This window comes from Sturnus vulgaris, chromosome 17 (assembly GCF_052056855.1).
Source record: "Sturnus vulgaris isolate bStuVul1 chromosome 17, bStuVul1.hap1, whole genome shotgun sequence".
Classification (NCBI taxonomy): Eukaryota; Metazoa; Chordata; class Aves; order Passeriformes; family Sturnidae; genus Sturnus; species Sturnus vulgaris.
In genome coordinates, this window is record NC_142259.1 from 14873384 (window position 1) to 14891855 (window position 18472).

General features: G+C 52.2%; 1 protein-coding gene across 4 annotated transcripts in view; it reads left to right on the plus strand.

Moving 5' to 3' along the window:
• The first annotated feature begins 676 nt into the window (after positions 1 to 676).
• Positions 677 to 18472, plus strand: part of RALY (RALY heterogeneous nuclear ribonucleoprotein) — an 83955-nt gene continuing 66159 nt past the window's right edge. For 2 of the 4 annotated variants that reach the window (XM_088175170.1, XM_088175173.1), the window contains exon 1: positions 1519 to 1636. The gene's annotated coding sequence lies outside the window, so the exon portion shown is untranslated. Of the gene's footprint in view, positions 922 to 1518; positions 1637 to 18472 lie in introns of those variants that run through there. The other 2 variants (XM_014876129.2, XM_088175171.1) reach the window with 2 other exon arrangements.

Genomic DNA, 18472 nt, shown 5'->3' on the forward strand with positions numbered 1-18472 from the left:
AGGGGCTGCTCTGGGCACCCTGTGCCAGCCCTGCCCACCCTCACAGGGCAGAATTTCTTCCTGATATCCAATCTAATCCCTGCCTTCTGTCAGCCATGAGTTGCCCAAGAAATATTAAGCTGAAAAAGCCAGTTAATTGCTATATTTGGGTTGGTAGGTACTGAGTTCTTGCCTCCAGCTCAGAGCCAGAGAAGTCTTGATGTTGACAGGAGAATTCACCTTATTGAAGGATCTTTACCCAACCTTCAGAGGTATCTTCTGAGCACCTCAACACTCCCACCAGTCCCATCAGGAATCAGCACTGCCTTGGGTAGTTTTGTGTAACTGATCACTTAAACACCACTGTAATTCTGTTGGGGTCAGTGGGGAAAATTTCAGGGGGATTTCGCCTTGATTGTCAATTAATCACTTGTGCTGTGGCATTATCTCAGGCATGTAACAGGAATGAATTTCTTCACTGAAAGGGTTGTCCAGCCCCAGCACAGCTGCCCAGGACAGTGGGGGAACGACCATCCCTGCAGGGATTTAAAAGCCGTGAGGATGTGACACTTGGGGACCTAACGTTAGTGGCAGTGCCGGGATAATGGTTGATGGTGACGCTATGATTTATGACTGTGTGATGTGTCATTCCTGCTGGCGAGCTCTTGCCCTTCCCTAACACGCTGCTGAGAGCAGCTGCATGAAATTATTTGCATTGATGTGACCCGAAGCCCGCTGCCGTGAGCTGGGAGCACACACACGGCGGGAGCCGTGGAAGCCGTGTGCCACCTGCGAGCGATGCTGTCCCCAGCCCCCGGCACGGCTCCGCGTGTGCCCGTCCCTCTCCGCCTGGCCTTCCCACGCCTTTAGAGCCCGGCGAAATGCTGGACGGTCACTTCGGCCAGGAAACATCATCTTCCCAAGAGAACCGAATTCTTCCCGGTGAGTGCCAGGAGCAGCCGAGCTGAGCACTGCGCTGTTACCGAGAGCCCCTGGGAAGAGCGGCCGGGCTGGAGCCGCGGCTCCGCTGCGCGCTCGGCGGGGACGCCGCGGGTGCGAACTTCGGCTGCGGCTCCGGAGAACCGGGTGTAGGCAAAGAGCGAGCGGTGCGGGTGCGGGTGCGGGTGCGGGTGCGGGTGCGGGTGCGGGTGCGGGTGCGGGTGCGGGTGCGGGTGCGGGTGCGAGCGCTGGGAGCGGCTGAGGAGCCGGGACCCCAAACACCGGGAGCCCGAGCGCAGCCCGGCCCGGCCCGGCCCGGCCCCGCACGGGGACCCGCGCCCGGAGCAGCCCCGCCCGCGCCCGCCCCGCTCTGGATTCTTCCACCGCGCGGGCAGCGGAGCGGGAGGGAGCGGGCGCTGCGCGGCGAGCGGCGCTGCCCTGGGCCGAGTCTCGGCGGCGCGGCCCTGCCCGGCACAGCCCCGCCAGGGCGGATCGCTGCGGCCGCGCCTCGGTAGCAGCGAGAGCGGGCGGCGGGCGGCGGGGCGGGCTGTCAGCGGCTCGGGGGTCCCCCCCGGCATGGAGCCGTGGTACGGTCGGCGGGAAGGAGCCGCGGCGCGGGGCGGTGCACGGCACTGAGCCGGCGGCTCCCGCGGGCGAGGCGGGACCGGCCGGGCCCTCCGTCCGCACGGCACCGACCTGCCCGGCACCGACCTGCCCGGTGAGTGCTGCCGCCCTTTCCCACGCTCCTTCTCCCGCCTGCCGTGGGGCCCGCTCCCGCCAGCCCGAGCGTGCGGTCCGTGCTGGCAGCGCGGGTCTCCCTGCTAGTGACTTAGTGCCGCTTTATTATTATTATTTTTTTTTTTTTTCCTTTTCAATCTTCGCTTTCTCCACCGGTTTCCTTGCGTGTGGTTAGGTTTTTCCCATCCCCGATGCGCGTTTTCTGCGTTTAACGGGGAAGGGGAGATGCCGGCGCCCGCGGGATGGGGAAGTGCCGCGCCTGGGAGCGGCTGCCGGGTGGGTCCGACCCCGCCGGGGCCGGCGATGGCTCCGGGGCTGAGCCCTGCGCGGGTCCCGGACGCTTGGGAGGGATGTCCGCGGTGTGACCGCACCATCGTGGGGTACTTTGTGCCTCCTGCAAACCGGAGATGCTCGGCTGCTCCGCCAGCGGGGCCTCGGGCGGCCGGGAGCGGCTTGGCAGCGAGCAAACGGGCGGAATACCGAGCCCGGGCGGCGCGGAGCCGTGCGGAGCCTGCGGGATCCAGCGCGCCGTGCCGGAGCGATTGTGATGGGGCTGCTCATTCCTGTCGGGAGTTGTATTTGGGAACAGGCTCCCCCGGCAAGTGGTGGAGTCACCATCCTCGCGAATGTTAAAAATGAGTAGATGTGACACTCAGCCGTACGGTTTTAGTGGGGATGGGGGTACTCGGTCAGAGGTTGGAACTTGATGATTCTGGAGGTCTTTTCCAAGCTCAGTGATTCTATTGATTTGAGGTGCTGTGTGAAACTCCGGGTCTTACTCCTGAGTAGCTTTGGTGAGTATGAAGCAATCGGATCTGGCCGTGCCTTTGGAAGGGGTCCGGTGGCCGATTCCCTCTTTGGAAAGCCCAGCTGAGACTCAAACTGCCGGGAGGGACAGCAGGGTGGACGGACGTGCATCTTTATTTTCCTGACTTGCTTCTGAAGAGCAAGAGCCCACCTGCAGGAACGACCCATCGCAGCTGTGCTTGCTGCAGTGCTTTAGCACAGACTCCTAGAATTCCTTAGGTTGGAAGAGCCTGCTAAGATTGAGTCCAACCATTAACCCAGCACTGCCAAGCCCACCACTAAACCACGTCCCCAAGTGCTGCATCTACACCTCTTTTAAATCCTTCCAAGGACGGTGACTCCACCGCTTCTGAGTATAATTCTGCCATGGTTTTGGCACAGGGAAGGGCTGGGAACCAGCCCATGCTGCTTGTGGCTCCGAGGCCTTCCCACACTCCAGCAGCTGCTCAGGCTTTGGAGGAGACTGAAGTCCACGGCATCACAGCTGCCTTGAGCTGACTTCCAAGGCCAGAAGAAAAGAGCCTCTTATTTCATATTGAGGACGTGCTTGTGTTTCCCCCACCAGTGACTCCCGTGTGGTGCCCGATGGCCGGGCAGGGAGGGACCCTGTGCAGGTGGGGACCCTGTGCAGGTGGGGGACCCTGTGCAGGTGGGACACTGCTGCCGGCCCTTCCCGAGCTGGCAGGGACAGCACAAACCCTTGGCATTTGCCCTGGGCTCAGCAGCCTGGCTGAACCTGTTTTCCTTGGCTGTGACAGCACCTCCGGACTGTCCCTGCTGCGGGGAGGGCTGAGCTCTGCCACAGGTGCCTCCAGTCTTGCTCTCCCTTCACAGTGAAGGGGGAGATAGTGCTTTGCCTTTCATTTTGCCCTGTCCTTTATTCTGCTTTTCGTTGGGATTTGTGCTTCCCAGCGAGCTCTGGGATGAGGAGCGTGCAGGCGTGGAAGGGCTGCTGCTGTGAGGGAGCTGAGGAGCTGTGCCAGAGCAGAACCTCACACGTGTGACCCTGTGGCACCTTCGTGGGCTGCCTGCTGTGGGTGACATGTGTCACAAGGCTTCTTGCTTTTGTTCCTGGAAGCCTTTTTGTGACTTGCTTTGGGCCCTGTGTGCACACTTCCTTTGGGAGGGGTGGGTGTTCAGACACTCCTCCAGCTCTCTGAGGATTGCTGCTGTTTTACTTCTGCCAGGATAATATTGGAGCTGGATTTCAGGGGAACAGCAAAGCAGAAAGAGGTGTGTCTCTTAAAAACCGCTTTCTTTAGAAATGGCTGATAATAGCAGTGAGTTTGGGGAGGATGTTTTATTTAGGGATTGAAAAGAGAGGATTAAAGCTCTTGACAGAGAGCAGTTTATGTGGAGTAAGTGATGGGACTTGATCATTCAAAAAAAGACTCTCATGTGTTCCCATCACCAAGACAGCTTACAGCTCTCCTTGTCCCAAATCATTCAATAAAAGCAACAAAACTCCTTTTGATTTGAGTTCTTTACTGGTGGCTGCCTTAAGGAGTTTTCAGACCTAGCAGTAAATTCGTATCTGCTCAAAGGAAACAGCCTATAGGTATAAAAATCTATGATATGCTGAAGGTACTGTGGATTTATCCAAAGTGTTAATTACAGGCATTGGAAGTAGCTGTATCTGTCTTGGAGAATTGCAGCTTCTCCTTCCTTGCCCCCTCCCATCAAGTTCCTGGCACAGGGCTGTGCTCCTGGATTTGCAGAAGCACAAAGTCACTGCTTGTAAAATTACTGAAATAAAAAAGGTTTGTGCAAGGGAGAAGAAACAAGAATCAAATTTTAGGATCAGATTGTGATTCCAAAACAAGTTGCTCATTCTTCTCACAGCTTGAGGTTTGTGATGAAAAGGTTGAAAATACGCAGGAAGAAAAACAGGCTGGGGGAAAAAAAATCTGGAATAAGCTGAACAGAGGGAAATTCAGAATAAACTGTCATCAGAGAATGTTTATAAACCTGCTGGAGAAAAGGGAGGGAGCAACCATTCAGATCAGTAACAAGTTCTTTTTTTTATAGCTGTAGCACTTTAATCATATAGTTTAAAAAAAATAATCCTAAATGTGTGCATTTTATACCTGTGCTGGTAGAAGGGGCTAAATCTGCAGAGTTCATGCTGATCTGGGTAATCTGAATCAAGATGAATAGTAAAGAGGCTCTTAGGAGGATCTGAAACCCAGGAGGCATTTTTCAAACCTGAATTATGTCACTTTTTTTAGAGGTGCCTCAGGCAATTGCATTTTAAGAAGACAAAGCTTTTGTTTTCAAGCTGGCCTAGAAAAATGCCAAGGATGAATCCAAAGTAAAGGCTTTCAGAAGTTGTCATTTGTGATTAAGTTGATTTTGCTGTTGTGTACAGAAGGCTGCTGCCTTCCCCGGCGTGGCCAGAGCTGGGGCTATTTTTATTTTTGCCACCAGTCCTGGTGTACCTGTTTAATTCCAGTGAATAATAGTGCCGGGGGGTTTCACCTGAAAGCATGTATTTAATGAGAAGGTTGAGTGTCTTCCAGCTCCATCTCCAATAGAAAATGAATTGTAGGTGCATTATAAAAGGCAGAATTGAGGTGATACCGGCAGGGATTGACTTAGATGTGTGTTCTGCAGAGTTAACATCTGTCTGTGTCTAGTTTAGTACTTGAGATGTTGGAAATACCAAAGCCAAGGCTTCAAACGCTGAGCAAAGGCTGTTTCCTTTCACAGAGACCAGCCTGCATGCACGTAATGAATCCAAAGCTTTTCTTGGGGCTTCTCACGTTACTTGCAGCCTGAAACAATCAGAAAGAGTATCCTGGTGCTGCCAGGCTGTGGGCAAACAACAGGAGCTGCTCCTGCAGAGCCCGAGCTGGGGGAATATTGTGCAGGATGTAACAGATGATGCTGGAGCACGGATGTAGGAAAGTCTGCTGCGTGCGGTCTGGAGTGCTGTGAGCTCCCCGCGACATGCGGCTTCTTAGGGAAAGGCGAAATCCTGCGAGTGTTGGAACGACTTCTGGTTCTCAAATGGAACGAGAGGACGGTCTGTGGAAAAACCGGTGTGGGAGCAGCTCCGGGTGTAGGAGAACTGCTCCGGCTGCCTCACCTGGGCAGGAGGTGTCACCTGGGCAGGTGTCCCTGTGCAACGAATGAGGGCAAGGAGAGCGGTTCCCATTCCAATGCCTTTGCGGATAACCCGCGGCTCCCGCGCACCCCCGGGGTGAGCTGACCTTTGCTGTGCAGCCGTGCTGGGTCTCCTGTCGCCACAGGAGTCCCTACAACGTGAGGGTGGGTTCGTAGTCCAGGGGTGTCATGTCCGTCGGGTGCTCTTTAAGTCATGGTGACAAGGCAGGAGGGTCCTGGTTGGTGATTCTATCTTCTTCACTGTTTTTCTTACTTGGGAGTACCATTTTTGGTTTTCGGTGTTATTTTGGCCCCTTGTTTTTAGGGGTTTTTGTCACTGAGGTGTGTCCCATGAGCACTTGCGGCCTTCTCATTTGCCAGGCACCATTTTGGGAGCAGCGAAGGCGTCACCGACGGGGAGGGAAAGGGCACAATGGCAAGGCAATTCCAGGGAGTGGGGATCGGAACAGAACAACAGCAACAATGAACATAAAACCAGGGTGGTTTCCACAGTTAACAGAGCAAACAGGAGCTTGCTCCTAACACCCGGAGCGCCGCTGTCCCTGGGAGCCGCTGATGGCTCAGCCGTGGCTCTGGCTGGCCGGGGAAGGGCTGTAAGGGCAGCCCGAGTCACGCTTTGGGCTCTTGTGTAACTCCCACACAATGCTGCCTGTCCTGCTCCCTGGGGGACTGGATGGACCCTCTCCACCTGTGAGCTGCAGTACTTCCCACCCTGGCACCTCTGAATCCCAATATTTTATTATTTATTTTAAAGCAAGCCTTGAGAACGTGTTGTAAATGTGTGGGGTAAGCGATGCTGGCGATCTGAGGCAAGACTTGGCCTTTCCTTTGCAGGGAAGGTTCCCGGTTGGTTTCTGGGCTTTTCCTTGCCGTCTGTTGCTGGAGCTGCCCGGCAGGATGTGTCCAGCAGGATGCCGAGCTCTGTTCCAGGAGCATCCCTGCACCTGCAGCAGAGCATTTCCTTTACTGAACATCCACAGACTTTACCAGTCATGCTGCACAACTGTCTGTCTTCGTGGTTTTGTTTTGTTTTTTGTTTTTTTTTTTTTTTAATTTGTTCCAAAAGATCTGGTTTTAAAATAAAAAACACAATGCCACGTTGCTAGGGTTTATTTCTACCAAGAGTAAGGTAAATAGATGGGCACCTCTGGGCTGTGTCTGTGTGAATTCAGTGACTCCCAGGTGGTATCTGCAGCATCACCTCCATGTGGGGATGGTACCAAACAAAAGGAGCTGAGGAATGCCAGGGCTTCATCTGATGCTTTTGCAAGCAGCTTACATTTCAACAAATACAGCCTCGCTGGGAATGAATGAGAACTCATTTTCGGGTTGCTGGTGCAGGCAGAATGAGAATGGCCGGGTTAAATGTGTGAGCAGGAGCAATAACTGAGGCAGTGCAGCTCTGCCTCCTGCTGGGTCAGGATTCCCCCACCCTCCCTGGAGGAGAGCATCCTCCCCCTGGGCTCTGCCTGCTGGCACTTCTACAGGAGACCATTTCTGCAAGAGAACGTGTTCCAGAGCTGGCAGTGGACACTGGTTGTGGAACCGTTGTTGTCCATTTTAATGTGGGAATTCCTGAGTTCAGGTTGGTTGGCAAAGGTCACAGGGTGGACAGAGGAGGTGGCTGCAGGTCTCTCCCACCAAAGCTCTTGATGTCTTTATTAGTGTAAGTCTTGTGCTGCCCTTCTGTCTTTAGCAAACTTTCTTCTGAAAGCTGTCTTGGGAGCGTTTGTGAGAGGAAAAGTTTCTTTGGAAGGATGTGGGGAGCGCTGGCTCAGAGTGCTCAGAGCTGCCTTTCACCTGCCCTTTGGTGGCATCTTCCACTTGACAGCATTTCAGTGTGACTCTTCTGGCCCAGGATGTGGCTCCTGTGTAAAAGACTGCAGCTGGTTGGTGCTCAAACATAATAGTTTTTTTCAAATGTAGAAAAACTCTCAGTGGTTGCTGTGGGGCAGACCTCGCAGAGCTGATGGTGCTGCCTGGCCTGAGCTGTGTTCCTGCTGAGGGGCAGCACTGGAGGGGTTTGGTGCTTCAGCAGCTCCTGGTCCTGTCCCTGGAGCTGTGTCTGCTGTAAAACAAGTATTTTTGTTGGTGCTGCAGCAATCTGCAATGCTTGGAGCTCTTACAGCTCCCAAAGCTCCTTCTGAAGTTGGTAAAATCTGTAAGCATGGCAGAAATCCCCTTGAGCTCTTCTAGTAATTCAAACTTAAGTTTTTGTTGTTTATAATTTTCAACTTCTGCTCCAAAGAGTGCAGCTCTTGTGCTCACACGTTTCAACAGGCTAATAAAGCCTCGCCTGTCTCTGTGATGGCTCTGAGACAATCCCAGGATGGTTTGGGTTGGAAGGGACCTTAAAGCCCAACCAGTGCCACCCCCTGCCATGGCAGAGACACCTTCCACTGTCCCAGGCTGCTCCAGCCTGGCCTTGGACACTGCCAGGAATGCAGGGGCAGCCACAGCTGCTCTGGGCACCCTGTGCCAGCCCTGCCCACCCTCACAGGGCAGAATTCCCTCCCAGTATCCCACTAACCCTGCCCTTTGTCAGTGGGAAGCCTCTCCCTGTGTCCTGTCCCTCCATCCCTTGTCCAGAGTCAAGGCAGTGGCTCTGAAATGTCTGTTTATGATGGCAGATCCTTGGTGCAGGTCACACCCTGCAGTCAGTGTCCATCCTGCACCTCTGGTGGCACCTGGGCATCCTCGGGGCACAGGAGTGGCTGAGGACAGGCTCCCCTTGGGATGTTCCCCTGTGCAGGTGATGCTGTGGAGCATCTCCAGGGATGTGGCTGCTGCCCCTGCTGCCCATCACAGGTGGGATTTGTGTGTTTTGCTGTTCATGAGGAGCCAGAGCTCCCCAGCCACCTGACTGCAGCATAAACAGCTTTTCCTGCGAGGCCAGGGGGACCAGGGCGAGTCTGCTGATACCTCCTGTGAGCACAGCCACACCTCACGGCAGGAGACAGGCACGGAGGGCTTAGATGATTTAATTAAACTTGTTGTGAGGAAGAAATTAAATTTGGTCCCTTGCCCTACTCGTATTACGAGGGAGTGAGCCCAGCCTTTGTGAACGGAGCCATTCCTTGCCTTCTGTTTGCTTTGGAAAAAGCAATTTCTCTGTCAGCTTTTAGCCTGGCTCCTGGGCCCCAATTGCTTGTTTATCTTCAGCAGCTCCCCAAATCTGCAGCTTTAAAGATGGGCTTAAACACTGATCATCTCCTACAGTCCTTCATCTTTGTTCTGCCAGCAGACATTAGGAAAGATATTTTAAATTACCTTTTTCCCCCCCCAATGAACGGGCTGTGTGTATGGTCTGGGAGAATTAAAGCTCTTCCAGCCAAGGTATAAATCAGCTGCTCTCATGTTTTTGCCCAGTTCTCCTGGATTCATCTTACAGCCCAGTCTGCAAAGCAGGGATTCTAGGAAAGATAAAAGCCAAAGTGCAACTTAATTTCGAGGCAGGATCTACCAGTGTTCCATTTGGGGAGCAGGATCCTGTTTGAAAAGGACTTTTTCTGCCCTTATTGCAGCAGTGGGATCTTTCTTCTTGCTGCTCTCTCGGGAAGGGCTGGGGGGCTCCGTGGCATGATGCCGTTCAGACAGTGGCATGCAGAGGTGAGGTGATGTCTGACACTGGCAGCTGCTGGCAGGGAGGTTTGGAAAAGAAACTTTGATCTCTTCCTTTGCCATTTGAGCACTGAGACCTGGGAAAAAAGCACTTGCTAAGAGCAGAACATTTATTCTGTGTCAAACAGGCAGCAGACAGCAGAGGTGGTTAATTCAGCATGGAAAAGCCCAGAGCTACAGCTGAACAGGCAGGGAGGTTTAATCAATCATTTGGAGCAGGTTTCTGATGCTCCTTTATGCAGACACAGTTTTTTGTGGTGCTGTTGTTAACACGTTCTTGGTAACTGGTCCCTCCCCCAAGTGGAGCTGGGAAGGAGCAGGTATTGATGTGCACAGTCACCCTGTCCCCGGTGCATGTCCCAAAGCCCTGCTGACAGGAGGTCCTGCAGGGCTTGGGCTGAGCAGTTTGGCTCAGGGAAGGGGATGCAGCAGCCTGAGCTGTGTGATCCAGGCTGGTGTCTGCACTCATTGCTTTTATTTATCATATCATTTTTATTTGTCATATCACAGAGTCACACAGTGGTTTGGGTTGGAAGGGACCTTAAGGCTCATCTCATTCCAATCTCCCTCTGCAGTTCAATTTGCAGGTTCCATATCCCCATGCCCTTCTGTGTGCTGATGCTCTCTGCCTTTTCAACTCCTCATTTGCAAGAGGAGGAAAACCAGTGTGACCTCAGAGTTAATAGATTTTAGCCTTATATGTAGCATAAACATCTATATTTTATAGTTTGTTGTGAGGCACTGGTGCAGGGGATTGTGGCTCAGCAAGTCAGAGGCTTTTACCCACTCAGTGATATGAGTAATTTATGGCTTGCCCCAAGTCTGCACAGCTGGGTTGCTGAACTACAGCATGTTGGGGAGTAAATATTGCATGTTTACACAAAGCCTTTTCTCTGCAAGTCCCCAAAAAGAGGCTGAACCACTTTTACAGGCTGCTCAGGCTGGGGAGGTGCCATATCCCAGGGCAAAATGCAGTTGGGAAAAGCAGCCCAGCCATCTTATAAATACAGTAAATTTTAAATTCTTTCCTGGGTTGTAACAGGACGGGAGCATTCCTGAGCATCTCCACAACCTGTAGTAATGTGACAGTGATGTGAGAGAGAAAGCCTTGTGCAGTAAGGACAAACAGCCTTTAGATCCAGTGAGGTTTTGTTAAAAGGAATTGTTTTTGGAAGTAGATGCCCTCAGCCCATGCTGGAATTGGTTCTAACAGGGGACACAAACAGGCTGATGCTGCCGAGGTGCAGGGAGCCATGCTGCTAGTGGCTGCTTTATCAATTTCCAGGTTAAATCAGGCAATAAGTTTGGATATTATTTTTTTTCTTTCCCTGAAGCTTGTCAACTTCTTCTTTTACTCTGAGTCTCAGAGTCATGAGCAAGAGGAATCGCCAGCAAATAGACGAGCTGATAAAACTGATGCAAATCAATTAATTAATTTTATTAGAAGGGACCCACAGGGATTGAGTCCAGCTCCTGGGCACTCCAGCTATCCCACCCTGTGCCTGAGACATTGTCCAAGTATCCCTTGAGCTCTGGCAGGCTTGCTGCTGTGATCACTTCCTTGAATTCTTGTTCATCCCTCGAATTTTGCTTGCTCAAAATTATCAAGTGAGAATAAAGGCAACCACGAGGTATTGATAAGATTTCCCACTCTCTAGAGTTGCTTTTTGCTCCCACCTCGAAAACAAAAAGAGAAATTTGTAGGACTTGGTAGCCAGTGCTGCCATTTGCCCTTGCAGCAGGGTGGTATCTGAAGCTGTGGGCTTGCTGAGGAGCAGAGTGGCCCTGGCACTGATGCTCTAAATATATCACAGGTAGGAGGGCTTGTGACTCGGCCTGGCCTTGGCAGAGCAGAGCTGGGCACAGGCCAGGGCTCAGCTCCGTGGGTGCCGTTTGCTGTGCTGCTCTGGCCTCCCCGGACCTGCAGGTCCCTCCTGGCCATTCCCACCCCGTTCCTGGGGCTTGGCCCTGTCACAGCTGATGTTCTCGGAGGGACTGGACCCTGGGCAATGCCTGGCATGTGGCATTTCTCTCGGGGCAGCTGCATAGCAGCCGTTTCTGTTGGGTTAGTGCTGGGCTGAGGAGCTGGCCCTGCTCTGAGCCCCCTCCTTGGCAAATCTGCACCTGTTTCCTGGTGCTACATGGACTGATTTTCTCACCTTTTTTGTCTTAGGGTTCAGCTCTGGGAGGTAATAGACACCTGAAATTACAGAATCACTGAGGTTAGGAAAGACCTCTCACACCAGCACCATCTTTGCCACTGGCCCATGTCCCCAGGTGCCACATCCACGTTGTTTTTGAACACTTGCAGTGACTGCACTGCTTCCCTGGGCAGCCTGCCCTGATGCCTGAGCACTCTTTCAGTGAAGAGATTTTCCCTAAGACTGAATCCAAACTTCCCCTGGCACAGCTTCAGGCAGTGTCATCCTGTTGCTTGTTCCCTGGGAGAAGAGCCTGACCCCACCGTGTCCTAATGGACCTGGGCTTTGTCACCCAGGTCACCCGGGTGCTGCAGGAGTGTGCAGCTTATTTCAGGTGAAGAGGTTTTGCAGCAGTGCTGTGCCTGTCCCCTGATTCAGCAGCCCCAGGGCTCTGTCCCTGTGCCATTAATCATCCTGGGAGGATCCCTGGGGGATGGATGTCAATCCTTCCCACTCCTGCCCAAGGTTACAGGGCTGGCTGTCCTGGGAGCAAAAGCTGGGTCCCAGTCTTGAAAATCATGGAGTGTTGCAGTGGTTTGGGTTGGAGGGACCTTAATGATCATCCCATTCCACTCCTTCCAGTATCCCAGCTTGCTCCAATCCCTGTCCAGCCTGGGAAGTGTATTGAAACAAAAAAAGATGGACAATGCTGCTCCTGAGTTCCCATCTGAATCCTGGTACAGCACTCCTGTGCACAGCTGCCTTTTGTTCCTGCACATTCCCAGGCAAAGCAGGTGGTGTTTAATTTTTTTCTGCATTAAAAAAAAATAATCTGTGGCGTGCTGTGCGAGGCTACTCACATCTGTGCACTCTATGTAGGTCAGATGTGTAGTTGCTTCTTTACGAAGACTAAACTTGACAGCGTTTCCTCGCTGCAGCCGGCGAGGGAGGATCACAAAATTCACATGCTGCCTCCATGAGGAATGTCCTTGGGGAAGGCCCCCGGGGGCTGCGTGTGCAGGTGAAGTTTGTTGCCTTCCTGCTGTGCTCCAGGTTTGTGACAATGAGCTTTATTGATGAAGGATTTATCAGAGCTGCGTATCCAGGCTTGATTCAGTGTCATATCAGATTAGCCTTGCAGCTGGAAATGCTAAATGCTTCCCTGCCCTGCTTCCAGCAGCTGCCTCCTGCTCTGCTCCCACTGCAAAGCCTGTTCCTGATCTCTGCAGCCCGTGTTCCTCTTGCTGTGTTTCTTCACATGCAAATGCCTCTCCCTCCCCTTTCCTCCCCCTGCTCTGGGATTCCTTGACCTCTTCTGACTCTGGCAGTGGTGGAGGAGAAAATGAGTTGGAAAGAAGCGACCTGTCATGGCCAGGAGCAAGTTAGGGATGTGATCTAACACCTTTTAGAGCAGTGGAGAGTCTTCCCTTGCTGATGGACACAGCCCCAGATCGCAGTGTTTGTGTCCTCTGGTCCCTCAGTCTGATCCCAGCCATGGAACAGGAGACCTAAACCAGTCTGGCTGCTTTGTGCTGGCAGTTCCTTCTGTCTCCAGTCCTGACGTTCAGGGGGTGATGGAGGAGCTCTCTTTCTCACGGAAGGGGCTTTTTTGGAGGGAGAGGTTGAAAATAGGTCTCTGAACATCCATTAAAAACAGATAAACAGAGCACCTAAGGTTCATTTAAATCCCAAGAGGGAACTGGCTTTGCTGCCCATGTTACTTTTCCTTAGCTGAGATGACCTTGGAAGCAACCACGAGTGGAGCAGTGGCAGAGGGGGAGCAGATCAAGATGGATATGTGGATGTTCTTATGCAACCCAGTGCAAGGGGGAAGATATTTCCAGTATTAAAATTGTTCTGCCTGCTCCAAAAGTCTTACCAAGAAACATTTGAACTGAAGGAAGGGTTTCACCTGCCACCTGAAAATGAGCAAAGGAAGGATTCAGCCGAGGAAGGAAGGATTGTCTACAAGCACTGAGACTCCAGATGGGATGGGAAGGGCTGAAGCAGCTGGATGAGCAGCCAGGGGCTCGGGACAGTGGCAATGAGCAGCTCCTGGTGGCTGGAGCACTGCTCTGGCTGTGAGTGATCCATGGATTTGGGAGCATTGCTCTTGGGTTGGAGTAGGCTTCCAGTGTGAGGAAATGGACTCTGGAATTCACAGAGCTGCATGGAAACGAGCAGTGTTGGAACACTTGAAGGGAAATTGGAATAATTGAAAATTGCTTGTCCTACAAGAATGGCAGCTGCAGTCCTGCTCAGGGTGTAAATGAGTGTGAGGACATCCCAGTGCAGCTCTCTGTGCTGCTGTGCAGCCACAGATCCAGGGATGAGACGTTTCCCATGGCTGCTCCTTCCCTTCTTCCTAAATAAGATGGAGAGTGCCTTGTTAGGGAAGCTCCAGAGTGCAACCAATCTCTTAAACTCCTGCTGATCAACTGAAACTAAGAGGGAACTAATGAAATCCCAATTGCCTCAGCACATTTGTTTTGACCTTTGAAAGGAAAATGTGCTGGTGAGTCAGGAGTCCCACCAGGAAATCTGGGCTCGTTTTGGGTGGGAGATGGGGTGGAGACTGTGGGGGTTTAAAGTGGAGGCAGAGAGCAGAGCAGGGGGTGAATTTGCAGTGCTCTGGGTTCTGGTGAGCTCACAAGTGGAATCCCCTCAGCTTTTGAGGGTCTCTCAGCTGTTCTGGTTGTGAAGAAAACAGAGGTACTCGAGTATTTTGCAGTTCTCTCCTGACTTGATTTTAAAAGCAGGGTGTAAACTCCTTATTTTTAGAGATGAAAATAGGGAGGGAGGAAGGATCCTGTGCCATTCTCTGCGTTCACAGCAGAAGTGAAATGATTGCTTTGGCCAAAACAGCAAATGTCAAACATTTGCACGGCAGAAAGTCCCTCTGAGAAGGGTTTGGAGGAAGTTTGTGCCTCAAGGGGAGTGAGCCTGGCTGAGCATCCCAGCAGCTCCTCAAAGCCTTTGTTCACTTGCTGTAAACCCAGGTGGGAGAAGATGGGCTAAGGCTGAGTTTAGTGCTTTGAGGAGGTTTTCCTCCTGAAAGTTCAGAGCTAAAGAGGATTTTGCATTTACCAGGACCCTCTGTCCATGGAAAAGAACCTTGTGAAGGACTGACTCCTCAGCTGTTGGGGCTGGTTTTCTCCTGGCAAAGACCTTGGAGGTCTCAGTTGCCAAAAACAGCAAAGTTCAGGTGTTTGGAAGGTACAGACACTTTGGGGACATCTCTCCTTGGCTCTGGTGAGTGTCCCTGGGCCTTTCTGTGGTTCCAGAGGAGCCCATGCAGCCAGTTCCACCCTGGGACCAGTGCTGTGCTGGCCCTTGGGGGGTGGCACCACCCTGCCCTGAGAGCCTCTCCCTGCACAGGGACTGGGCACAGCTGCTCTCAGGTGCCAGGGAGGTGATGTTTGTGTCCCAGCTGGAGGCAGCAGCTCTGCGTTCTTGGAATTTTGGGATGTGTTTGCTTGCAGAACCAGGCTGCTTCTCCCAGCAGCCTGCTTGTTCTCTCCCTCCTTAGGACTGCAATGAAATGAGTCCTCTGCCCGAGCTATTGGAATGGTTTTTGTCACAACTCGGGAGGAGCAGCGAGGGCCACAGAAGTCCTGGGATTGTCACAAGTCTGCCAGACTCTGTCCTTGACCCTGCCACCACCCTGTGCCTCCAGTCCTTTTCTAAGAGGAATTGATTCACCTTCTGCAGTCATTTTCTGTCTGGCTGCTCCTTGTGCAAGGCAGGGTGGAATTGAACTGGAACTGCCCCTGGGGCTGCCTTTGGGCTGGATTCCACACCTGCCTGCCTAGGGAGGCTCCCCCTGGAGCCTTGTCCATCCCTGCTGCTGATTCAGTAGCAAACCACCCTGCTCGGAGTCCAGGAGCTCCAGCACTCCCTGGAGGTTGTCCCATGAACCTGTAGTGGTAAAAAGGAGTAGGAGTGTCTGTGCTCAGCTGAGAAGTGCTGCTGTCACTCTGCTGCCACCCCAGGCTGCCACTAAGGCTGTGCTTTGATTTGTCTCCTGCACACACAGATTATTTTGATCTTAAATCATCTGGGAATGCCACAGAAGTTGGGAATCCTGCATCCCCTCCTTGCTCCAGTTTATTAAAATCCCCCATCCATAAACAATAACTCTTCAAAGCTGTGAGCTGCAGAAGCTGCAGTGCTGGGTCATGTATAAAACATGACCCTGCCAAAACCAGCCTGCTCCTCTGGGGGCAGCTCAGATCTGGCCATCCTTGAAATAATGCTCAAAACAAGGTGTCTCCTGCTTGTTCAGCAGAGCCCGAGACTCCTTTAAATAAAAATGTGACACTGGATTTTGTCAATAGGATCTGATTTGTCCCTTGGAATGGGAATTATTTCCTGACTGATGTCAGCAGTGCCTCTGGGATGGTGGGATTTAGCTGCAGATTAGCATGAGTTACTTGGTTTAAAGGAAGGCAGAAAACATACCAGCCCAAGCAATTTGACCAGACTTTGCATTTATCTGTGTGTTAGGGACAGGGGGGAGCTGCTGCAGCCCAGGCTGGAGCTGTCAGTGCTGCTGGCCATGTGTGGCACCCTCTCCCCCTTGGAAAGGGGCTCGGGAGATGGCAGAAGTCACTTTGTTGTCCCTTTTGGGAAGAATTGTGCTGCTTTCATGGTGGCTGGGTGGTGGGGACTGAGGAGGGCTCAGGAGTCAGGTGTGATCACCTTCCTGGGTGTGTTTAAAAAAGACTGGGCAAGGTTTACTGGATGAGGAGGTGCTGGCTCATGGGTTGGATTTGATGATCTCCAAGGTCTTTTCCAACCTGGCTCATCTGTGAGGCTCAAGCAGGAGCCCTGCACATCTGAACTGTCCCATCACTTCTGCACGTTTCCCTTGGGTGGAATTGCAGCTATTTCAAAGTAATAATCTGGCACAACCAGCTCAAATATTGAACCAAACCTCATTCCTATTTGTGGTACTCACTTGAGTAAAATATCTTGCAATAAACTTTTGCCATCCATATATGTCTTCCATTCTTGGTGGGTTTTTGTTACCCTTTTCTTTTCTAGGATAAATATCCCCAAATGAGTGGTCTCATGATTTCAAATTCTGTGTTATTTTTTGAGTGTTGTGCTTTTCTTTCCTCTCTACCTTTTGCTGCCTGGCCTCCTCCAGGGATGTTGTTTTCAAGATTTATTCGGCAAGATTTATTCTTGCAGCTATTTCAGCAGGATGGCCAGCTGCAGGCATAGGAGAAAAAAAACCTCAAAAGCCTCAGGATTTTCGTGTTGCTTGACCTCATGAGCCCCAAGTGTCAGGAACCCAAATAATAAACACTGCCAAGCCTTGGGAGGTGGTGGGAGCTGGTGACCTTGTAGTGCATGTCTGGACAGACCCGTGCTGCACCTTCAGGTTCCTGATGGTCTCTTTAAATGCTGTGCTGCACCTTTGCAGCTGATGAAGGTAGGGGAGTTTTCTCTTATATTTTTAAATTACATTCCGATTTAGACCCCCCAAAAGCCAGTGAAATCCTTAAGGCTTCCCTGTTGTGTTCTTGATTTCTGTGTGCTCATTCACTGTTGCAATGAACTTGGACAGGCAGCACAGGGAAGAGGTTATGGTAGATATGAAAAAATCCGAACTAGAGTTTGAGGAGCCTTGGGGTGTTGTGGGGATACATCCTCAGCCTTGGTCTCTGTAGGAGCAGTGTGTGCCTGTGCTCCCATGTGAAGTCTTTTCACACTTCATGGGCACTCTCATATCCCTGCTTCCTGTTTGAATTCCACTGTGTGCTGTCTGTGAGAGAATCCCAGAATGGTTTGGGTTGGAAGGGACCTTAAATCCCCCCCAGTGCCACCCCCTGCCCTGGCCAGGGACACCTCCCACTGTCCCAGGGTGCTCCAACCCCAATGCCCAGCCTGGCCTGGGACACTGCCAGGGATCCAGGGGCAGCCACAGCTGCTCTGGGAATTCCATCCCAGCCCCTCTCCTCCCTCCCAGCTTCCCAATATCCCATCCCTCCCTGCCCCTGGCAGTGGAAGCCATTCCCTGTGTCCTGTCCCTCCATCCCTGTCCAAGGTCCCACCTCAGCTCTCCTGGAGCCCCTTTAGGGCACTGGAAGGGGCTGTGAGGGTACTCATTTTTGAAGATGTCCTGAGTTATCACCTCTTCAGTTTGCCAGTTTTTGATCTTTATCTCTGGAGATACCAGGGGTGATCCACAGGAATATCAGGAAGATTTTATTCCCTGTGTGCCTTTTCCATGCCAGAACAGTTGTGCAGCTGATGAGCTGAGCTTGGCTTGCTGATGTTCTGGTCCAAGTTGGGAGTAATTCTGGTTTCATTACAGCTGTTTTGATACACTGTAATAGAACATAATAGAAGAATACACATAATAGAAGAAGGGAGCTCTGTGATAAATGGGGCTTTGACAGGGCAGGAGTGTTGGCAGACAGCACACCTGGACCACGGCTCAAAAGAAACCTTCTTGACCTCGTGAAGTAACCTTAGACTTTATTATTCCTCAAAAACCCCAGGTTTCTCCTATTCCTTGTGTTCTGCAGACTTGTCCAAGTTTCCCTGCAGGGATTTAGGCTGTGTAATTCAGGGAGTGGGGCACAGACCTTGGGGTGCTCCCTGTGCCCTCAGCCTGGGCTGTTCTGTCACCTCAGTGGGATGTAGGAGCTGAGCCCAGCTCAGTGGTGGCCCAGGGGTCTCAGAGGGGATGTGCCTGGGGATGTCCTGTGGGTCAGCTCTTGCCAGGGGCTTGATGGTGCAGGGATGGTGCAGGGTCGGTGCTGGGATGGTGCTGGGATGGTGCTGGGATGGTGCAGGGTCAGTGTTGGGATGGTGCTGGGATGGTGCAGGATTATTGCTGGGAATGGTGCAGGGTCGGTGCTGCTGCCCCAGGGGCTCTGTTTGTCACTCTGCTGCTCTGTGGTCTCTGCTCTGCTGGGCTCATCCTGCTGCTGTTGGACCAGCAGAGCCAAAGGCACTTCCTGAGCCTTTATTTCCAGGATTATCTAATTCCTTGTTTTGTATTCACTGCAAATGAGCGTGAGTCCCTCTGCTGCAAAGCTATTGCAGCCTTTGGAGAGCCTCCCTGGTTTTCTAATTCTTGGATGTGATTCTGGCTGCTCATGGCA